The following is a 19,305-nucleotide window of genomic DNA, read 5'->3' as shown; positions in this document are numbered from 1 at the left end:
AAAGAACTATATTAAAGCACATTTAGGAAATACTGGAAATTTATCCTTGACCACTGTATCTAAAACATATAAACCACAATGACAAAGGAAATGGAGAGACTGTTAAAATTATGAATTGATAATTACCATCCATAAGTATTCCAATGATCCAAACACAGAAAGAACATGGTATAAATGGGAATACAAATGCAACTTACTAAAGAATCTGTTATCAGGAAAAGCTGGAATTCAAATTTCTGTCAGTAATTTTCCAAAGAGTGTGACATTAGCAAAAATGATCAATACCTTGCAAATATACATAACCAACTTTTGTCTACCAAATGTCACCACAAATGAGTGAGAGAATTAGAATGTGAGTTAAATTAATCATATTTAATGTTTAATCTATGTTTTAAGTATATACATATACATATGACAGGTGTTTAAAAACTAAAATCTATATACTAAAAACTAAATCTATATACTGGATTTACTATACTATATATAATCTATATATAGTAATCTATATACTAAATCTATATTATAAAACTAAAATTTATATTCAGAATTTTATACTATTTACATTATAATCTTAAAAACCTGGTATAATATGTCTTAACTTTTGCTTACTTAACATTCATACTTCTTTTTGCAAAGCAGGCAGCTACTTATATTCTTGGAGCTAGAGCTGTGTGCATGAGTGTGTGTGTGTGTGTGTGTGTGGTGAGGGGAAAACAGTAAGTGATCAGAGATGAGACTACAGAGATAAGCAGACATTAGATTGCGTAAAGCTGCATAAGACACATAAAGGAATTCAGACTATCCTGAGATTAATAGGAGTGTTGAAGGAGTTTAGGCAGAGGAATTATATGATCGTATTCTCCTTCAGAAGATCATGATGGTTGCAATGGGAAGAGTGGATTTGGGTGGGGTGGGGAGGAGACTGAACCTGTTTGATCTGTACTGCAATTATAGTAAGCAGGTAATAATGCCTTGGATTAGGGAAGTGGCAGTAGAAATGGAGTGGATTCCCAGAGGTGGGCTGGTAAGCCAGTTCTCTGGGGCGGGGGCGGAGGGGGTGTGGAGGGGGTGTGGATAGCCCTGATTTATAATGCTTGCCAATTTCCATGGTGTAATTACTTCCACCTTGGCTGGTTGGGAAGAGATGTACACATTGAGAATGGGTACATCATAAGCCAGTGTGAGCTGGCCCTAGTTCCCCACGGCACATTACCTTTATACAGAAGTGAGAAAACTGTTCATTTCTCCAGACAGAATTCTTTTTTGCAAATTTTCACAGTTGTGCCAATACCGCCACCTGTTCAACTGATATGGAGAGGATAGGAATCATTTTATAACTAACAACAAAGAACACTGGTGTTCTGGTTACTACTGCTGCTAACAAAACACCAAAATGTAATGGCTTCAAAGACTATTTTACATCTGTGACTCTATTTCTGTTTTTAAATAAGTTATGGTTACCAGGGGTAAGGGATAAATTGGGAGATTGGGATTGGCACATACACACTACTATATATAAAATAGATAACTAATCATGACCTACTGTATAGCACAGGGAACTCTACTCAATACTCTGTAATGACCTATATGGGAAAGGAATCTTAAAAAGAGTGGATATATGTATACTCATAACTGATTCACTTTGCTGTACAGCAGAAACTAACACAACATTGTAAATCAACTATACGTCAATAAAAAAAAAATCTTTTTAAAAGGCAACTTCAAAAAAAAAAAAAAAAGGAAGAAGAAATGGAGTGGAATGGATGATTTGAGATGTGCTAAGGAGGAAGTTTTAACAGAGCCTGATGATGGAGTGGATGTTGAGGAAAAGAGAAAATTCAAAGTAAACATGTAGATTTCTGGCTTCAGGCGTTTGGGTGGGTGATTGCATCAGCTCAGTTTGGACATGCTGTGTTTGAGTTAGTTTGCTATAAAACATCCAAGAGGTATCAACTAGCGAATTGAATACATAGGTTTCAAGCTTAGGAGTGAGTTCATGGCTAGAAGTCATCAACCTATAGAAATAAAACCATGGCATAGATGAGATAATCCAAGAGGAATGTGTAGACTAGACTAGAGTGATAGAGCCTTAGAGTTCCTTGAAATGGCAGTATTTAAGCAAAGACAGCAGTGTCCAAAGGACAATGATGAGTGGCCAGAAAGGAAACAAACATGAAGTGTGGCTTTCCAGAAGCTGAGAGAAGAGATTGTTTCAAAAAGGAACGAACGGTCAACAACTTCAAATGCTGCTGAAACATTAAGAACTAAGGGACATCTTATAATAGGGATGACATTGGTGACTTTATTGTGTCGTTTCACAACAATGTTGGGAATGAAAGCCTGACTACCTACGATTGAGGAGTAACCTGGAGGTGAGGAAGTGGAGATAGCAAGCACAGAAAATTCTCTGAAAATTTTTCTCTAGTGAAAGGAAGGAGAATTTGGGTAGAAGCCGGAGGGAGAGAGGATATGTATGAGGGAGACACTTTACACAAATGAGAATGCTAATGGCAAGGAACCAGTAGAGTGAGAGGTTGAAGACACAACAAAAAGAGAGTAACTGATGGAGCAAGGTCCTTAAGTAGACAGGAGGAGCCGAGATCCAGAATCCAGACAGAACGATGGCTTTCTATTGTGAAAAGAATGAAGGAAGGGATGGTCATGGTTCAAAAGTTACAGGTTTGATTATAATAACGAATATATAGTTCTCATGTAATTTTTAATTATTACAACACAGTGTAAGTATTTTAAAATGCAGACAATAAGAGTTTTCAAAGGTAGTGAGAATGATCAGGGACTATCTAAGTACTGCTATTAAAATCAATTAATTAAAAGCCTAAGTTCAAGTACTAATATTATTTAATAAAAAGATGTGATTAGGCTTCCCTGGTGGCGCAGTGGTTGAGAAGCTGCCTGCCAATGCAGGGGGCACGGGTTCGAGCTCCTGGTCCGGGAAGATCCCACACGCCGCGGAGCAACTGGGCCCGTGAGCCACAACTGCTGAGCCTGCGCGTCTGGAGCCTGTGCCCCGCAACGGGAGAGGCCGCGATGGCGAGAGGCCCGCGCACCGCGATGAAGAGTGGACCCCGCTTGCCACGGCTGGAAAAAGCCCTCGCACAGAAACGAAGACACAACGCAGCCATAAATAAAAATAAATAAATAAATAATTTAAAAAAAAAAAAAAAAAGATGTGATTTATAACCTAAAATAAATAAATAAAAAATAAGATGCAGACAATAATATAATTTGTTCAAGTACCTTACTTATTAATACTATTTTCTCTGACTCCCCGAGACTCAAAACATCTAGATTTATGGGACCTAGCCAGACATTCCTTCTTTTGTAAGGTGCCCGGGACAACATTTGAAATATAGTAAATATTTAATAAATGCTAATTTAATTCCCTTTCCTTGGCTAACTCTGGACTCAAATAGTCAGCTGTTTCCCTACTGATGGCATCTAATTCTTCCTTCTGGTTTCTCAGATCTGGTACTTTCTGGTCTAATCCTCGCTACCTACCAGAGTCCTCCTGACTTTATAAATACCTTCTGTTCTAGTCTATCCCTACCTCTACCTTTTCCAGGACAAATCAATTCATTTATGATAGAATAATTCATTTTAATGAAGTATATTAAAGACTAAATTTGTATTCTACTTGAAGATATGAAGGTATTCTGTGTATGTGTACACACACACACGCAAAAATCAGGAGCCACTAGAAATCGATGCTGGGTATGTGGTGATTCCTCTGAAAAATAATACAACTTATAAAATGAACAAAACTAAAATGGGTATCAATTTTCACAATGATAGATTCTGACCAAAGGCATATTTTCACAGACTTTGTCAAAATGTATCAAAGAGCCCTTTAAAATATCAAAGTGGGTTCTTCATTTACTGGTGATGAAAATGTACAATTTTATTTATAGTTAATAAGTGTAAAAACTTACTCAAGGTTGAAAGACTCTGAAGAAACCTGTAGAGAGGTAGGGAAATTAGATAGAACCAAGCATATCTATTACCTCATTCAAAGGAAATATTTCATTTGGATGATCAATCCAGGCAGACAATGGCTTCTGAAAAATGAATACTTGATTTCATAGCAGTAAAAATCAATTTTGGAGCTAGTTCAGTGGTAGAAGGACAATGTAAAATACATCATCCCATGCACCTTAGCTATAATTATATCTTAAATAAAATAAGAATACTACACACACACACACACACACACACAAAAGAATACTACACAGCTGCAAATCCAAAACTTCATTTAATAAGTATATTATTAACATTTCTCTTAATGTCAAAAAGATGAAAAGAAACAACATAGAAATATTTTCAGCTATACAAATTCAGGGCTTCCAAGACAAAAAAAAAATACTGAGGATGCCACTGTTATTTACATACATCTTTTTTCTACATAGAAAATGTTTATATCTGTGAACATAAAATAATGTAAAAATGTTCATATCTAATTCAATTTCACTTTAACCCTGGGCAAAGTGAACGCTGTAATTAGACAACAGCATTCACTTAACATTTAACATTTAAGCTACTCATTTAACATTTATCACTTACATGTACTTGCCATGTGCCAGATATTGTTCTAAGTTCACTAGGATACTAGCTCTTTTAATCTTAAAACCATGTAACAGAATATGGTAAAAAATTTTAATTGAAATTGCTGTTTTTTCTCCACTTTTCCATCCTACCCCATCATATGTAATCAGTAAAAGGACAGCAGAAGTCCAGTGAAAAGCATTTAACTTGGACTTATAAGATTTGAGTTCATTTCTGGCTCTATTTAGGGTTATGTGTGACATTGGATAAGTTACTGAAACCAGAACTTCCCAAACCTAACTGATGATCAGAATTTGAAGGAGGGTGTTATAGCTACAAATGTAACTATTTATATTTGTTATATTTTTAAATTTATATACATATAAGGCTTCACCCAAGACTTTCTAATTGACTTTGTTTAGAGTGGGACTCAAGAATCTGAATTTCCTTTAAAGCTTTACAGATCTTCCTCAACCTATGATGAGGTTACGTCTCAATAAATCCATCATAAATTGAAAATATTGTAAGTCAAAAATGCATTTAATACACCTAACCTACTGAACATCATAGCCGAGCCAAGCCTACTTTAAATGTGCTCAGAACGCTTACACTAGCCTACAGATGGACAAAATCATCTGACACAAAAAACTGTTTTGTAATAAAGTATTGACTATCTCATGTAATTTAGTGAATACTGTTCTCCAAATGCACAAGTGAATGGTTGTCTGGGTGCAGGGTGATTGGAAGTGTATTGGACTGGGAGCTGGCATTTCATCAAGAGAGAAAGAGAGGTGCCCTCTGTATGAGGTTGGGAAGCGGCAGAGTCGGCCTTTTCCGCCCGCTCCCGCCTTCCCCTGAGCGCCGCTCCGGCCGCACCGCGCTCGCTCTGAGCTCCGTGCTCGCTCTGAGCTCCGTGCTCCTAAGCTAGTGCCACCGTTGTCTCCCTCCAGTCGCCATCATGATCATCTACCGGGACCTCATCAGCCATGATGAGATGTTCTCCGACATCTACAAGATCCGGGAGGTCGTGGACGGGCTGTGTCTGGAGGTGGAGGGGAAGATGGTCAGTAGGACAGAGGGTAACATTGATGACTCGCTCATTGGTGGAAATGCCTCCGCTGAAGGCCCCGAGGGTGAAGGTACCCAAAGCACAGTAATCACTGGTGTGGATATTGTCATGAACCATCACTTGCAGGAAACCAGCTTCACAAAAGAAGCCTACGAGAAGTACATCAAAGATTACATGAAGTCAATCAAAGGGAAGCTTGAAGAACAGAGACCAGAAAGAGTAAAACCTTTTATGACAGGGGCTGCAGAACAAATCAAGCATATCCTTGCTAATTTCAAAAACTGTCAGTTCTTTATTGGTGAAAACATGAATCCAGATGGCATGGTTTCTCTGCTGGACTACCGTGAGGATGGTGTGACCCCATGTATGATTTTCTTTAAGGATGGTCTAGAAATGGAAAAGTGTTAACGAATTTGGCTGTTTGGATCCCTTGCTCGTCGTAACTGGCTGGCTGCTGCTTTTCATCCGCACAACACCAGGACTTAGACAAATGGGACTGATGGCATCTTGAGCTCTTCGTTTTGATGCTGATTTGTCTGGAGCGGAGGCATTGATTTTGAGGAAAAAAAAACGTGTCATGTAGGTTGTCTAAAAATAAAATGCGGGCTTCCCTGGTGGCGCAGTGGTTAAGAATCTGCCTGCCAATGCAGGGGACACGGGTTCGAGCCCTGGTCCGGGAAGATCCCACATGCCGCGGAGCGACTAAGCCCGTGAGCCACAACCACTGAGCCTGCGCGTCTGGAGCCTGTGCTCCGCAACAAGAGAGGCCGCGACAGTGCGAGGCCCGCGCACCGCGATGAAGAGTGGCCCCTGCTTGCCGCAACTAGAGAAAGCCCTCGCACAGAAACGAAGACCCAACACAGCCAAAAAATAAATAAATAAATTTAAAAAATAAAATAAAATAAAATAAAATGCATTTAAACTCAAAAAAAAAAAAAAAAAGAAAGAAAGAGAAAGAGAGAGAGAGAGAGAGGGAGAATCGTGCCCATATGGCTAGCCCAGGAAAAGTTCAAAATTCAAAACTCGAAGCATGGCTTCTACTGAACGGGTATTGCTTTCATACCATCGTAAAGTCAGGGACTGTCTGTACAAATTCTGGTGAGCAGCAATACTCGGGAACCATTGATCTAGTAGCCTTATCCTTTAATCCCAACAGAAAAAGTATGGAAATATGTGGTTCACAAGAGTGGACATGAAGGGCAGGATTGTAAAGCCTAAATGTCAGACCTCCATTCTTTATGCATTCTCACTACAGTGGCCACAACAAAAGGGCCATCTAGAATATTTAAGTCCAAACAGAAACATTAGGAATGGTATCATACAAGTGACTGTCACTTACAGCACCTATGTAAATCTACCGCTTTAGGCCTGATGGCCATAAAAGTGAAGCAGGAAATGGAGGCAATGGTCTCACTGATTTAAATTATAAAACAAACCAAAACAAATTATCTTTACCTGGATGTACAGAAAACGGCCACACACACACACATATTCACACACCTAAAAGTTTCCAAGGTGATTGTTTTTTCTCCCCTTATTCAACTAATCATCACAATACACTTTTTATTTTCATCCCTAAAATATTTTGAGTACTAATGCCTGACACCATGAAGATGAATAAAACTAAGTGCCTGTCTTCAAGGTGATAGACACAGCCATAAACATAAGAACAGCAGTTTAAGTTTTAAAAACTTAAGTTTGGCTGAATTTTACAGATTCTACAGGCAATCAATCATAAGCCAGAAATGCCCATATTATAAATATGTTCTGGCATAACTGTCATATCAAGCTGGTAACCATCATATAAAGAACTAGAAGGAACAGTAATTTGAGAGCCTCAGGATCAGAGATTTGAGTTTGACTCTGCTACTTGACAATTTGTAGCAAGTCTTTTCAGCCCTTAGGCAAGTCTTTAAGCCCTCTGAACCTATTTTTTTTGAACAATGCATGTCTTATAAAGTTGTTGTGAAAATAAAATCAAATAATACAAATGTTAAGGTACCATGGGTATTATGGACAATGCTTATAACACTACTAGTAATAAAACATGTATTTCAAGTAGTTTAGAGATAAATTGCTAATAACCAACTACTTTCTCATCTGACCCCCAATACATCTAGGAGGCTTTTGTTGTTACCAGTTACTACTATATGTATAGCTTTTGTATATTGATATGTTTATAAATTGGTATACGATAAGCACGTATATAAAAATAAATATGTACATTATATAGCCATGAATATATTTAAATGTATGTGTTTATATACGCATACACCTTTCAAAAGAGAAATACTGAAGAAACCAATCTAAGAGGCAAAATTTCATCTACTTTAGGGATAGACACTGGACAAAACCTCAGAGGACTATGTATTTTATTTTGTATTTCTGATTAAACAACGATGAGAATGACAGAAGATTTATAGGAATGCTCACCTTCATGCTACAGACAAACATGTAACTGCATGCTAAGTCTTATTATTCTATGGGGACGTAATGCTTTAATACAAAATTCCAGTTAAATGACTGTAGTAGACTAATCATTAATTCTAAAACATGATTCTGACAAAAGCATACCTATCTCATACGTCTCCCCAAAGTATATATTAGCTATAAGTAGCAGCAAACATAAGAATTGTAGTTACTAAAACTCTTCCCTTACTTTTTACTCATACCATATGTTAGTACATAAGGTTGGTTTATAAATAATAAAAATTAACAAGTCAACAAGAAACCTAAGTGTGTGTGTGTGTGTGTGTGTGTGTGTGTATTTATTATTATTATTAAAAAAAATTTTTTTGGCAACAACACACAGCTTGTGGGATCTTAGTGCCCCGACAAGCGATCTAACCTGGGTCCATAGCAGTTAAAGAGCCAGTTTTAACCACTGGACTGCCAGTGAATTCCCAAATCTAAGTATATTTTAAAACAGAACACTTCATGTTCTTTGAGGTGCCCAGGCAGGAAATTTTGAAATGCTCATGAGTTCTACTGGATACTAGTGCTAATTATTAATAATATATACTTACAATTATGCCCTTTCATCCAAGTACCTCAAAGAGCTTTTAAAGCATTAATTTGTTATTTCTTATCTCCAAGAGGCAGGCTGGTAGAAAGTTATTATAATCTCTATTTTATAGTCAAAGAAGCTAGGGCATAGAGAGGTTAAATGACTTTGCTTGGGTCATATGGTGAAAAGAACTTTGGGACTCAAGATCATTGCTCTCATTTCTAGTTCAGTATATTATCCATTACATGGTTGGTCAATACACCTAAATGTAATTCTATTCTAGGAAAATTGAGAATAAATGTATTTGAATAATCTAAGAACTAAAGGTGAGAGTACCTCATTTTTTGTGTTCAAAAAATCCTGCTATACAGGAATATAGAATAACAACTAATAATTAGTCTTTGGTTTGCCACTGTACCTATTATCAGGGCTTTTGCTATATGTGGCTTTCTGAAGCTTCTGCTCAAAAATGATCCATTCTATTTCTGACTGCTTTAAGCTAGGTTAGCATAGCTGTGAACCAACAAGAATCAGCTGAGACAGGCTAATGAACTTGAGGTTGTCTTTCATTGCGTTCCCATTGCTCACTCTTCTTAAAGCTATCCTCCTTCTAGTTCTCCATTCAACAGGTATTTGTGTAACCTACCATCCTCAATCCTCCATCTGTGGCCAGTTTAACTAATCTGTCTCGTCAATAATTAAATTTTAAAAATTTTAATTAAGGTAACAATGATATTATTTTATGATGCTATACTAGTTATGCTTTTGTCATATTCAGTTTCTTGTAAGCCTAAACTTTATGGCCCTTAGAAGAAACATGGTCCTTAGAAGACCATTATGCATATATTACCACATGGGGATTTTTTAAAATGTAATATTTCAGCATTTTTCCCAAGAAAAATTAGGGAGAAAGGAGAAGTGGCTTTGAATCTGTGCTCAATAAAGTGAGACTGCAGTTGGCTCGGGTGTGGTAATACAAGCCTGTGGTGTTTGCAACTTCATACCCCATCCTACCCAGAGCTGTAGACCCACACAGCAACTGCCATTAGACACCACCATCGGTACTTAAAACTCGCCAGGTCCAAAATGGCATTCATTTTCTGCCCTAACCCCATCCCAATCCTTCCTTATTTCATTTGGTAAAATACACCTTTATCCTCCCCCGAAAGCAGAACAAGACATCAGTATTTTCACTTCCATTCTTTTATCCAGCAGGCACTTGCTTCCCAAGAATCTATTATCATAACTAGTTGATTTGGCATCCTGAACATTTTAGGAATCCATCTTCTTCGGATGCACACTGCCACTCATATTATGGTTATCCTTTCCCTTGATTTCTGTAATGGCTCCTTGTCTACAAGCTCTCTGCTTACCCTGCTCCTCCCCTCAAGTAACCTGTCCTCCACCAACAGCTTAAATTGTCAGTCTGTCCAGGGTCATTCCTCTATTCATTGCCTCACCACGGAATGAAAGACAGTTCATGTTTGACTCCTGACTGCTTCTTCAGATTCATCTTTTTCAGCAGCCCAGGCTTGAACTTTTAAGTCCTGTAATTACTACTCAGACTTCTCAGTACTCTTTATTTGTTCCTTTGTTTCATGTCCTTTTTGTCAGGATCTGGATGTGCTGTAAAATCCCTTTTTGGTGCTGTAAAATCCCTTTTTGGTGCTGTAAAATCCCTGTTTATCTTGAAAATCTGACCCAGTTTTAGTAAACTCATCCATTCCTTTCTCTTTACACCTTGATATGCCATACTTCCAACCGTAATTATTTGCTTCCATTAGTCTGGGCATCCCTGGAATGGACTGTGTCAAGCAATGAGTGTTGCTACTCAGGTGCGAGGTGGGGAGGGAGGAGGATAAGGGAATAAATATCTAGAGTTAAGAGGGCAGCTGCTAACGCATGTTAGTCTAACGATCGATTTCGAACCTGTGGAAGGATTAAATAAAGCAAAAGATTTAGTGGAACTACTTCCAGTTTAGGCTCCCAAATCACAGGATGGGGGCGCGGGATGATCTCAGTGCCACACCAGACATCAGACCCGCAGTGTCGTAGGGGGTTCGAGAATCCTCAGAAAAGGATCCCCGACTATCCGCCGATGCGAGTTCTCCCGGGATCAGCTGTTAGAAGGCCCAGGGCGGCCACCGAGATCCTCCAGCCAGGGCAGGCGACTGACCCGTCTCCAGGGATTCAGCCCGCGACGAGCCACGTCGCCGGTTCCACTCGGGAAAATCCCGACCACAGGACGGAGTGGCCGAGGACGCCCCGGGAGAAGAGGCCGCCCCCTGGAAGCAAGATGGCGGCCTCCGCTCTCCCCCTCCTTCCCCAAGAACCCCCTCCTGGTCCCCAGAAGAGAGACAAGGACGTCGTGGCGCCGGCGCCGAGATCCGGGAAACTCTGCGAGGCCCGCGGCCCCTCCCGGGCCCCGGGGAGGTGACTTCACCTCTCCGGGAGCAGAGAGCCGGGGGTGGGGTCGCCCGAGAGGCAGTGCAGCCCGCCCTCAGGGCGCGGAGGGTGGAAGCCAGCTGGCCCGCTCCCTCCGGCCATTGTTCTCCAGCCCCGGCCCCTACATCCTCCTCTCAGCCCGCGGACAGGAAGTTGCTTCCCAGCAGGCTCCGCCCCGCTCCCAGCGCCCCGGAAGTGATCTGCGACGGCTGCTGCTGCTGCAGAGCGGCCAGCAGGAGGGTGGATCTCCCGAGAGCGGGGCGCCCCGAGCCCTCCTCCGCCTCCTCCTGCCGCCCAGACTCCACCGCCTCCTGTCGGACTCCTCCTTCTGCCGCTCCCGACGCGGAGCCTCCTGGACGACAAGGGCCGAGCACTCTCCAGCTGGAGCCAGCTCAGCCGCGGCTTCCGGAGCCCGCGGGGCGGTGGACCGGCTTGCGGTGCAGGTGAGCGATGCCCGCTCGGGTCGCCTGGGGAGGGGCTGGGGCCGCCGGGGCGGCGGCGGGGGTGTGTCTGGGCGGCGGCGGGCCGAGGCCCAGGCGCCGGGCCCGGACGCCGAAATTGCACCTCTCGCGTTCTGCCCGGGAACCAGCTGCGGGACGAGCCCGGGCTGGAATCCGGGGCGCCGGGTTCGCCGCTGTGCGGGCGAGTGCACTCCCGAGAGCGGACAGTTGCGGCGAGGTCTCCCGACCCCGGCACCCCCTCGAGTTGGCCTCGTCGGAAGGTCACCCCGCATCTCTGGCCCGCCGCGCCGAGGTCCCCGCCTGGGCGGTGCCCGCAACCTGGGGGGACCGGTCGCCGCAGTCCCCGCGCCTCACTCCGCCCCTCTCCCCTCCTTCCCTTTCTTTCACTCCTTGTCTGTGTGCGAGCAGTTGCTTTTTAAGCGTCTCCGGTAGGGTTTTGTGCCAGTTAAAGGAATAGCTTTTTCAGGTTGAAGTCATTAGATGGTCCGCACTGAACTGAATAGCCGGTCCTGGGCTCTTGCACAGGTTTAACCAATAATCGGGAATCAAGCCTCTGAAACGAGAACGAGAATATGGATGTTTTGAGTGAGGGAGGTGTTTCTTCCGTGGTTCGTTCCTGAAGGTTTTCCAGAAGTGGAAGATGTGATTTGCGTGCTTTAGGCTGGGGATATGTGTGTAAGTGGGCGGGGGTGACGGCGCAGAGAGGTGGCAGTGTTGTTTCAAGGTTTAGGGAGAATTAGGGAGTTGACTGGCTTTTTCTCGGAAACCTGAATGTCCAGACTTGCGAGAGCTCACCCAAGTGTCATTGAGGTTGTATGAGAACTCCAGGGCCACGCCCTGCCTGTCAAGCTGAAAAGCACCTAATTTACAAATTGTGTTTGGGGGCCGCGGGGAGGGGGGCGGGGGGGGGGAGATCATTATAAAATATGTGTCATGAGTTAATTCTTGTCCTGGAAGTAAATTACAACTTTAATCATGCTCCAAAAAGTATATACTAAATGTCGTTAGTGAACTCAGTTTTCACCAAAGGTATTCCTTTTAGCTTATGTTTACTAAGGTATTTAAATATGCCTTATTCGCTTATGTTTCTGTCTCTATTAACGCAATATTATTATAAAATGACTCCTGTGACTCTTAAAACATTATATTTAGATTATGAATTTCTTCAGGGCAGGAGCCATGTCTTACTCATCCCTGTGTTTCCATGCGATGTGGCCAGAACATAGAAGTTATTCACACAGCTCTTCAGTGAATGAATGAATGTGTAGGTGATCTCACAGTTGCCTTCCAGTAGTCATTTATTTGGGGGGGCTAAGGTTTTTTTGTTTGTGTTTTTGTTTCAGTTTGATTGCAGATTTTGCTTTGTCTTTCTGTTCTTTAGCATGGTCAAAGGACAAATCAAGAAGAATCCTTTGCCATCCTTCCAAAACTATCCTCCCCTGAAAGATTAAAATTATATTTGGGGTATTGTGATTGGGCATTATAACAACTTATATTCCAGTGTTAAATGTTTACTACTTCAGCTTTTTTGCCCAGGGTTATCAAGAAGAGATTTCCTGGTGATAGGAAGTTTATAACCATACCCTATCTTAATCAAATAGAGGAAATTGGGAGTTACCACTGTTGAGATAACGTGGTACATCGCAGAATTGCTTATAGTGGCTCATTTTTTTTCCACGGGTACATGAAGTCCTCTGACATCCTCTTATGACCTTGACGTGATTTACCAGGAGCCACTTTAACACTTTTTTCCAGCGATCCAGATGCTGTTCTCCAGTGTGTCTGCTGAGTGTGCAGTCATCTGTATCAATTATTTTGAAGTAATTCTTCATACAACACTTTCTTTGCAGTTAATTCTTCATACAACTCTTTTCAGGGAAAAGGGGCTTATTACAGGAAAGAAACTTGTCTACCATTTGTGTGGGGAGATAATTTTTGTCTATAGATGGTTGGGTTATTTTCACTGTAGTGAGGTTCAAATAAAAAAGTGCTGATATCTTCTTTCCTCTCCGAATGTCTGGTCCTACACTGGTTTTCCAAGTTCAGCTTCTACAGAACATAGATAAATGTACCAGTATCACTTCTTGTATATGTGTGTGTCAGTGTAATATGCATTTGTACATGGGTTGCGAAGACAATCACTTTTAAAATACTGGAATAAGAGGCTGTGAATATTAATGGGGGAAAAGATTATGATTTTGAGGAAGTAGGGAGACAGTTCGTGGTTTTCACTGTTCTATAAAATGTTTTAATTTTAGACACTAGGGAGAGTGAAGCCTGTAATTTCTTATCTCAGTGACGTAACCACTATACAGAGGTCAGATTTCCCTTATTTCAACAACTCTCTTGGTAATAACAGTCCTCCTACATTGATTTCCTGCCAAGCACTGTGATAAGAGCTTATAATTTTTAATCTCCACACTACTTCTGCAAGATAGGTAGTTTTTCCATACTTTACTGAGGCTAATGGAAGTTATTTGCTGGAAGCTGGGCCGCTAGTACGTAATAGGGTCTGGATTTTAAAGTAACAATCTCTGAGAGCATTGGCTATTGCAATTAATCCTAAAGGACTGAGAAAAGAATTCGATTCTGATTGAGCTGAGCTTTAAGAAAGCAAAGATACTGATCTCCTCTGTAGTCTTGTCCACATGGGGCCTGGGGTAACCAGTGACCCTGGCCAGGTGGCCTCAGATAGCAGCCAGTCTTCTGTTTATGACCTTCCACACGTTATCACCTCCTGCGTGTGCCACGATGAAAAAATGGATGGGCATTTTTCATATAAGTGTCCCGGGAGAGTAGAGTATAAGGAACTCAACTTTGGTGTTTGATTATTACTTTTTACCTTTCAAGTACCTGAATAGTCCCTATTTGAGAGGACTGTTGGAGACCTGTTTGTAGTGACCTTTCCTGCAATCTTGTTGTTTTTTTAGTTCTTTCTTGGACTGAAGGACATGGGGGAGAGGTTGTGGGAGAGTGGAAAGAATGGTAAAAAAGCAGAGGTGTACTGGGTCTGTTTTTACCATTTCAGACCATATATTATTTTCTCTTTGGGTTTAGTATGGAGGCTTAAAGGTGGCAGAATTCTTGTAAGGGTCTAACTGCTCTTCGGTGCCAATAGAATTCTCTTCACTCTTCCCCAGGCTGTGCACTTTTTTTTAAAAAATGCCCTTTTCAGTGGGCTTAATTCTAAGGATGTGTTCATCTCTTGGTTTAAAAAAGAAGTGTAGAGCTCAAGTAAAAAATAGCTTATTCTCCAGCCCCCATTAGTAACAGTTATTCTTTGTGCTTTTCTGTTTGTTTGTTTTTTGTTTTTTAGCTCTAAAACACCTTTCTTACTACCCTATTGCACTCATAAGAATTTGGTTACAATATAGAAAAAATTCAGTTAAAGCTCTGTGAGTTCTTAAAAGATGTTTGAGTAAATTTTAGGAGAGAATTTGCATCTTTGATTTAATTATACCTGAAGGTGAAAACTTATTCCTAGACATCAAGAGGGCATTCTGTACAAGCCAAGAAGCAAGCTTCCATAAAACATGTTAGTATTCTTAGAGGCCCTCACAGCTAGAGTCCTGTATTAGGTTCAGTAGACAGACATAATGCTTGACACACATAATCTCTTTGAAGTCTGGGATCTAATTTCATTGCAGAATTCACTTATTGAAACTAAATATCAGGGTTTGTCAATGTCATCTTGGAGAATAAAACACAGCAAGATTATGAAATGACTTCTACTCCCAGACACATTGTGAAGGTGGGGCAAAGATCCCCAGTTTCCACAAAGATCATGACTGTAGTCTTCGAAGCCACGGGATCTGTTGCTTTCTTTTGCGGTTGAGATGCTAGCTAGCATAGTAATCCATTGAAAATGAGGTTGCCCCACTACTGAGTGATTGCAGACGCTTTAGTTCAGCTGCCCTGTCTAGATCTATTCTGGATTATTGTAGCAGCCTTTTTAGCCTCTGGTTGGGTCCCCCTCACCCAATCTTTTTTCCACACTTGGTTAGAGTATTCACGATACTCCCCTGCTTGATACCCTTTCACAGCTCCTCCTTGCTAATTAATACAATCCAAATTCCTTTTATTCTTAATTTCATATATAAAACTTTTAAGGTCTGCTCCTTACCTAACTAATTCTGTAGCCTCATTTCTTTTTTTCCAGGGTCTTCAGTTCCAGCAATCCAGGCTTCTGGAATGCTAGCGTTTTTTCAGTCCCTCATTTCCTCTTCCTGTGATTTTTAACCACTCCTCCTTCCCTCAGTCTAATATACCCCTACTTGCCCTTCAGAACTTAGTTTAGCTTATACCTCTCCAAAAATTGTATCTTGATTTGATTTTTTCTCTCAACTCCATCCTTCCAAAAAAACAAAACAAAACAACAACAATAAAAAACAACTTTCAAGACTGGGCTAGGGCTTCCCTGGTGGCACAGTGGTTAAGAATCCACCCAGGGGACATGGGTTCGAGCCCTGGTCCGGGAAGATCCCACATGCTGCGGAGCAGCTAAGCCTGTGTGCCACAACTACTGAGCCTCTGGTCTAGAGCCCCCGAGCCACAACTGCTGAGCCCGCGTGCCACAACTACTGAGCCCACGCGCCTAGAGCCCGTGCTCCGCAACAAGAGGAGCCACTACAATGAGAAGCCCGTGCACCCCAGTGAAGAGTAGTCCCCGCTCGCCGCAGCTAGAGAAAGCCCGCGCGCAGCAACGAAGACCCGACACAGCCAAAAATAAATAAATAAAATAAATTTTTAAAAAAAGACTGAGCTAGTTGCTCCCCTTGCGAGCTGCCATAAAATCTACCATAGCACTTACTACTATGGACAGTGCCTTCATTAGCCTATTGTAAATTATATTGACCACAGTCTATAGTAACCGCATATCTCCAGGTACACATGCCCTCTTAAAAGTCTTCACAGGACTTTATCAGAAGTTCCCAAACTTTCTCACTTCATGACATCCTTATTATATCAGTAATTTTTTCACAGCATCCCTAGGTCAGGAGAAACACCTAAAGGTTTAATTTATTAGTTGAGGTCCAAACAACTTAATAAGTATTTATGTACTGACAATTTAGTAACTATTTGAAAAAAGTAATACACAAATTGAGTAACTTTAATTTTTAACTACATAGTACTCCATGGTTTAGTCAACCAATTCTCCTGTATTTGGACACTTAAGTAATACCCAATATTTTTCAATTACAAGTGGTGTTGTAATGCAAATCTTTGTTTCTTTGTATTGTTGCAAGTATGTCTTCAGGATAAATGTATATATAAGATTTGTTAGATTTGCCAAATTTTTCTTCCTGTGGGGTTGTACTATTTTGAATCCCCACCAGTGGTATATGAGTGCTACAGCTTCAGCAGCAGAGCATGTTGTCAAGCTGCTGAATTTCTGCTAATCTAAGAGGTGAGAAATTGTATCTCAGCCTAGTTTTAATTTGTATTTCTCTTATCACAAGTGAATTGAACATTTCTTTCATATGTTTTCAGGGCCATTTTTTACATTTTTTAAAGCGTTCATGTTATTTGCTCACTTTCTAAATAAATTTTGGTCTTTTCCCCTCAGAGTTAAAAAGTTCTTTCTATTTAAGAATATTAGTCATTTAACTTTGATATGTATTGCAAATACTTTGCCCAGTTATCTTTTGGCATTGCTTGTGGTGTGTGTTTTTTTGACTTGCAAAAGTTTGTTTCTGTGTAGTCAAGTATATTAATCTTAAATTTATTGCATCTGGATTTTTAGTCATAGAGAGCCTTTCACTTCCCACAGGTTATAGAGGAATTCAGCCATGCTTTCTTCTAGTACTAATACAGTTTCATTTATAATATAGAGCACATTCAGTCCTCTGATCCATTTGGAGTACATTTCTGTATATGGTGTGAATGGGTCTAATTTTATCTTTTCCACATGGCTGTCCAGTTGTCCCTATACCATGTAATTAAAAAAAAAATCTTGGCCCCCTTTATCATATACTAGATTTCTATATGTAGTTGGGTATGTTTTATACTTTTGGATGGTCTGACTATTCATGTACCAGTACTACACTGTTTTAATCATAGAGGCTTTGTATATGATTTAATATCTGGTAGGGCTAGTTCCCCATTATTGCTCCTCTTCTTCAGTGTTTTCCGTACTAGTCTTGTGTGTTTCATTTTTCCGTATGAACTCTAGCATCAGTTTGTCCAAGTCCTTTAGAAAGCTCACTACTACTTTTATTGAGGTCGCATTAAACTTACTATATAACTTAGAACTGATCTCTTGATGGTGTTGGAACATCTTAATCTAGAACAAGCGATGTCTTTTCATTTTCTTAAATCTACTTTTGTGTCTCTGTGGAATGGTTTATATTTACTTCATACAAGTTTTGAACATTTCTTGTTTATTCCTATGTATTTTGTATTTTATCTTTTGTTGTTACTATTATAAATAGAATTTTCTTATTAGTTATATTTACCAACTGATTATTATTCATGTATATGAATATTGCTAATTTCTGCATGTTTTTTTGTTACCTTTTTTTTTTTAAATTTTTATTTATTTATTTATTTTTGGCTGCGTTGAGTCTTCTTTGCTGCGCACGGGCTTTCTCTAGTGGTGGTGTTGAGCAGGGGCTACTCTTCATTGCGCTGCACGGGTTTCTCACTGAGGTGGCTTCTCTTGTTGCAGAGCTCTAGGCACATGGGCTTCAGTAGTTGTGGCACGTGAGCTCAGTAGTTGTGGCTCGCGGGCTGTAGAGCGCAGGCTCAGTAGTTGTGGTGCATGGGTTTAGTTGCTCTGCAGCATGTGAGATCTTCCCGTACCAGGGCTCGAACCCGTGTCCCCTGCATTGGCAGGCGGACTCTTAACCACTGCGCCACCAGGGATGTCCCCCTTGCTGAATTATTGTTATTGTTTAAGTACTTTTATTATTTCAGTACTTTTATCATTGCTTCTCTGTGGCCCAGATATATAGTTATGTCACCTGTAAATAGAGATTTTATCCTCTTCTTTTCCAGTGTTTTTGCATCGAAGTGTTTGTCTTATCTAATTGCATGGATTACTATCTCCAGAACAATGTTAAATAGTGATATAACAGTATCTTTAATAGAGATGCTGATTGTTTTATTGTATTATCTTCTCTGTGGATATACATTGTACTAGATGTTAATTTAACTGGGGAAATACCTTTCAAAGACTGCAGTCCTTCACTATTTCTGTAAGAGATAGATATGGTAAGAGGCAGGAAGGTTGAATTTCCTAGTGGGCAGCAGCAAAGTATTGATATAATGATAATCAAGATAAGGTATTGATCCGTAGTTTCCCAGTTCATACAACCATTCCTGAATTTTGTTCCTGCCTCTCCCGAATTTCATTGTAATCTTTACTCAGCCAGTCGTGGGTGCCACGGGGTGACCTCCATTTCTCCTCCAGGCTAAAGCAGCCATAGGTCTATGAAAATCTATTTCCTTCTAGGCTTTCATAGTCTTTAAGTGGTTTCTGTGCTTTGCAGATGAATTAGGCTCACCTTGTATTGATGCGATTATGGCTTGAGTCCTCGTGTCTGTAGGTCACATAGCAAGTCAGGCTTGTAATTAGATGAGTTTATTATCGATGGGGTGGCCCGTGGTACACAGATATGGGGTAGTTCTAGACAAGTTTGTAGGGCCTGGGTGCATCTGGCCTTGAGGCAGTTCTTTGTCCAGAATTCATTTATAAAGATCTAGTCCTCTGGCTGGTGGTACATGTTGGTGTGGAATCAGGTGTGGCCCAGCATCCTGCACAC

General features: G+C 40.7%; 1 protein-coding gene and 1 pseudogene across 3 annotated transcripts in view; both read left to right on the top strand.

Moving 5' to 3' along the window:
* The first annotated feature begins 5,455 nt into the window (after window positions 1-5,455).
* On the top strand, window positions 5,456-6,051 carry LOC137768394 (translationally-controlled tumor protein pseudogene; annotated as a pseudogene).
* Window positions 6,052-11,294: 5,243 nt separating this feature from the next.
* The window catches only part of RALA (RAS like proto-oncogene A), a 72,342-nt gene continuing 64,331 nt past the window's right edge, over window positions 11,295-19,305 (top strand). For all 3 annotated transcript variants that reach the window (XM_068550351.1, XM_068550349.1, XM_068550350.1), the window contains exon 1: window positions 11,295-11,524. The gene's annotated coding sequence lies outside the window, so the exon portion shown is untranslated. The remainder of the gene's footprint in view (window positions 11,525-19,305) is intronic.

This window comes from Eschrichtius robustus, chromosome 8 (assembly GCF_028021215.1).
Source record: "Eschrichtius robustus isolate mEscRob2 chromosome 8, mEscRob2.pri, whole genome shotgun sequence".
Classification (NCBI taxonomy): domain Eukaryota; kingdom Metazoa; phylum Chordata; class Mammalia; order Artiodactyla; family Eschrichtiidae; genus Eschrichtius; species Eschrichtius robustus.
The sequence above is the reverse complement of the archived record's forward strand: the minus strand, read 5'-3'. Positions and strand labels throughout refer to the sequence as shown.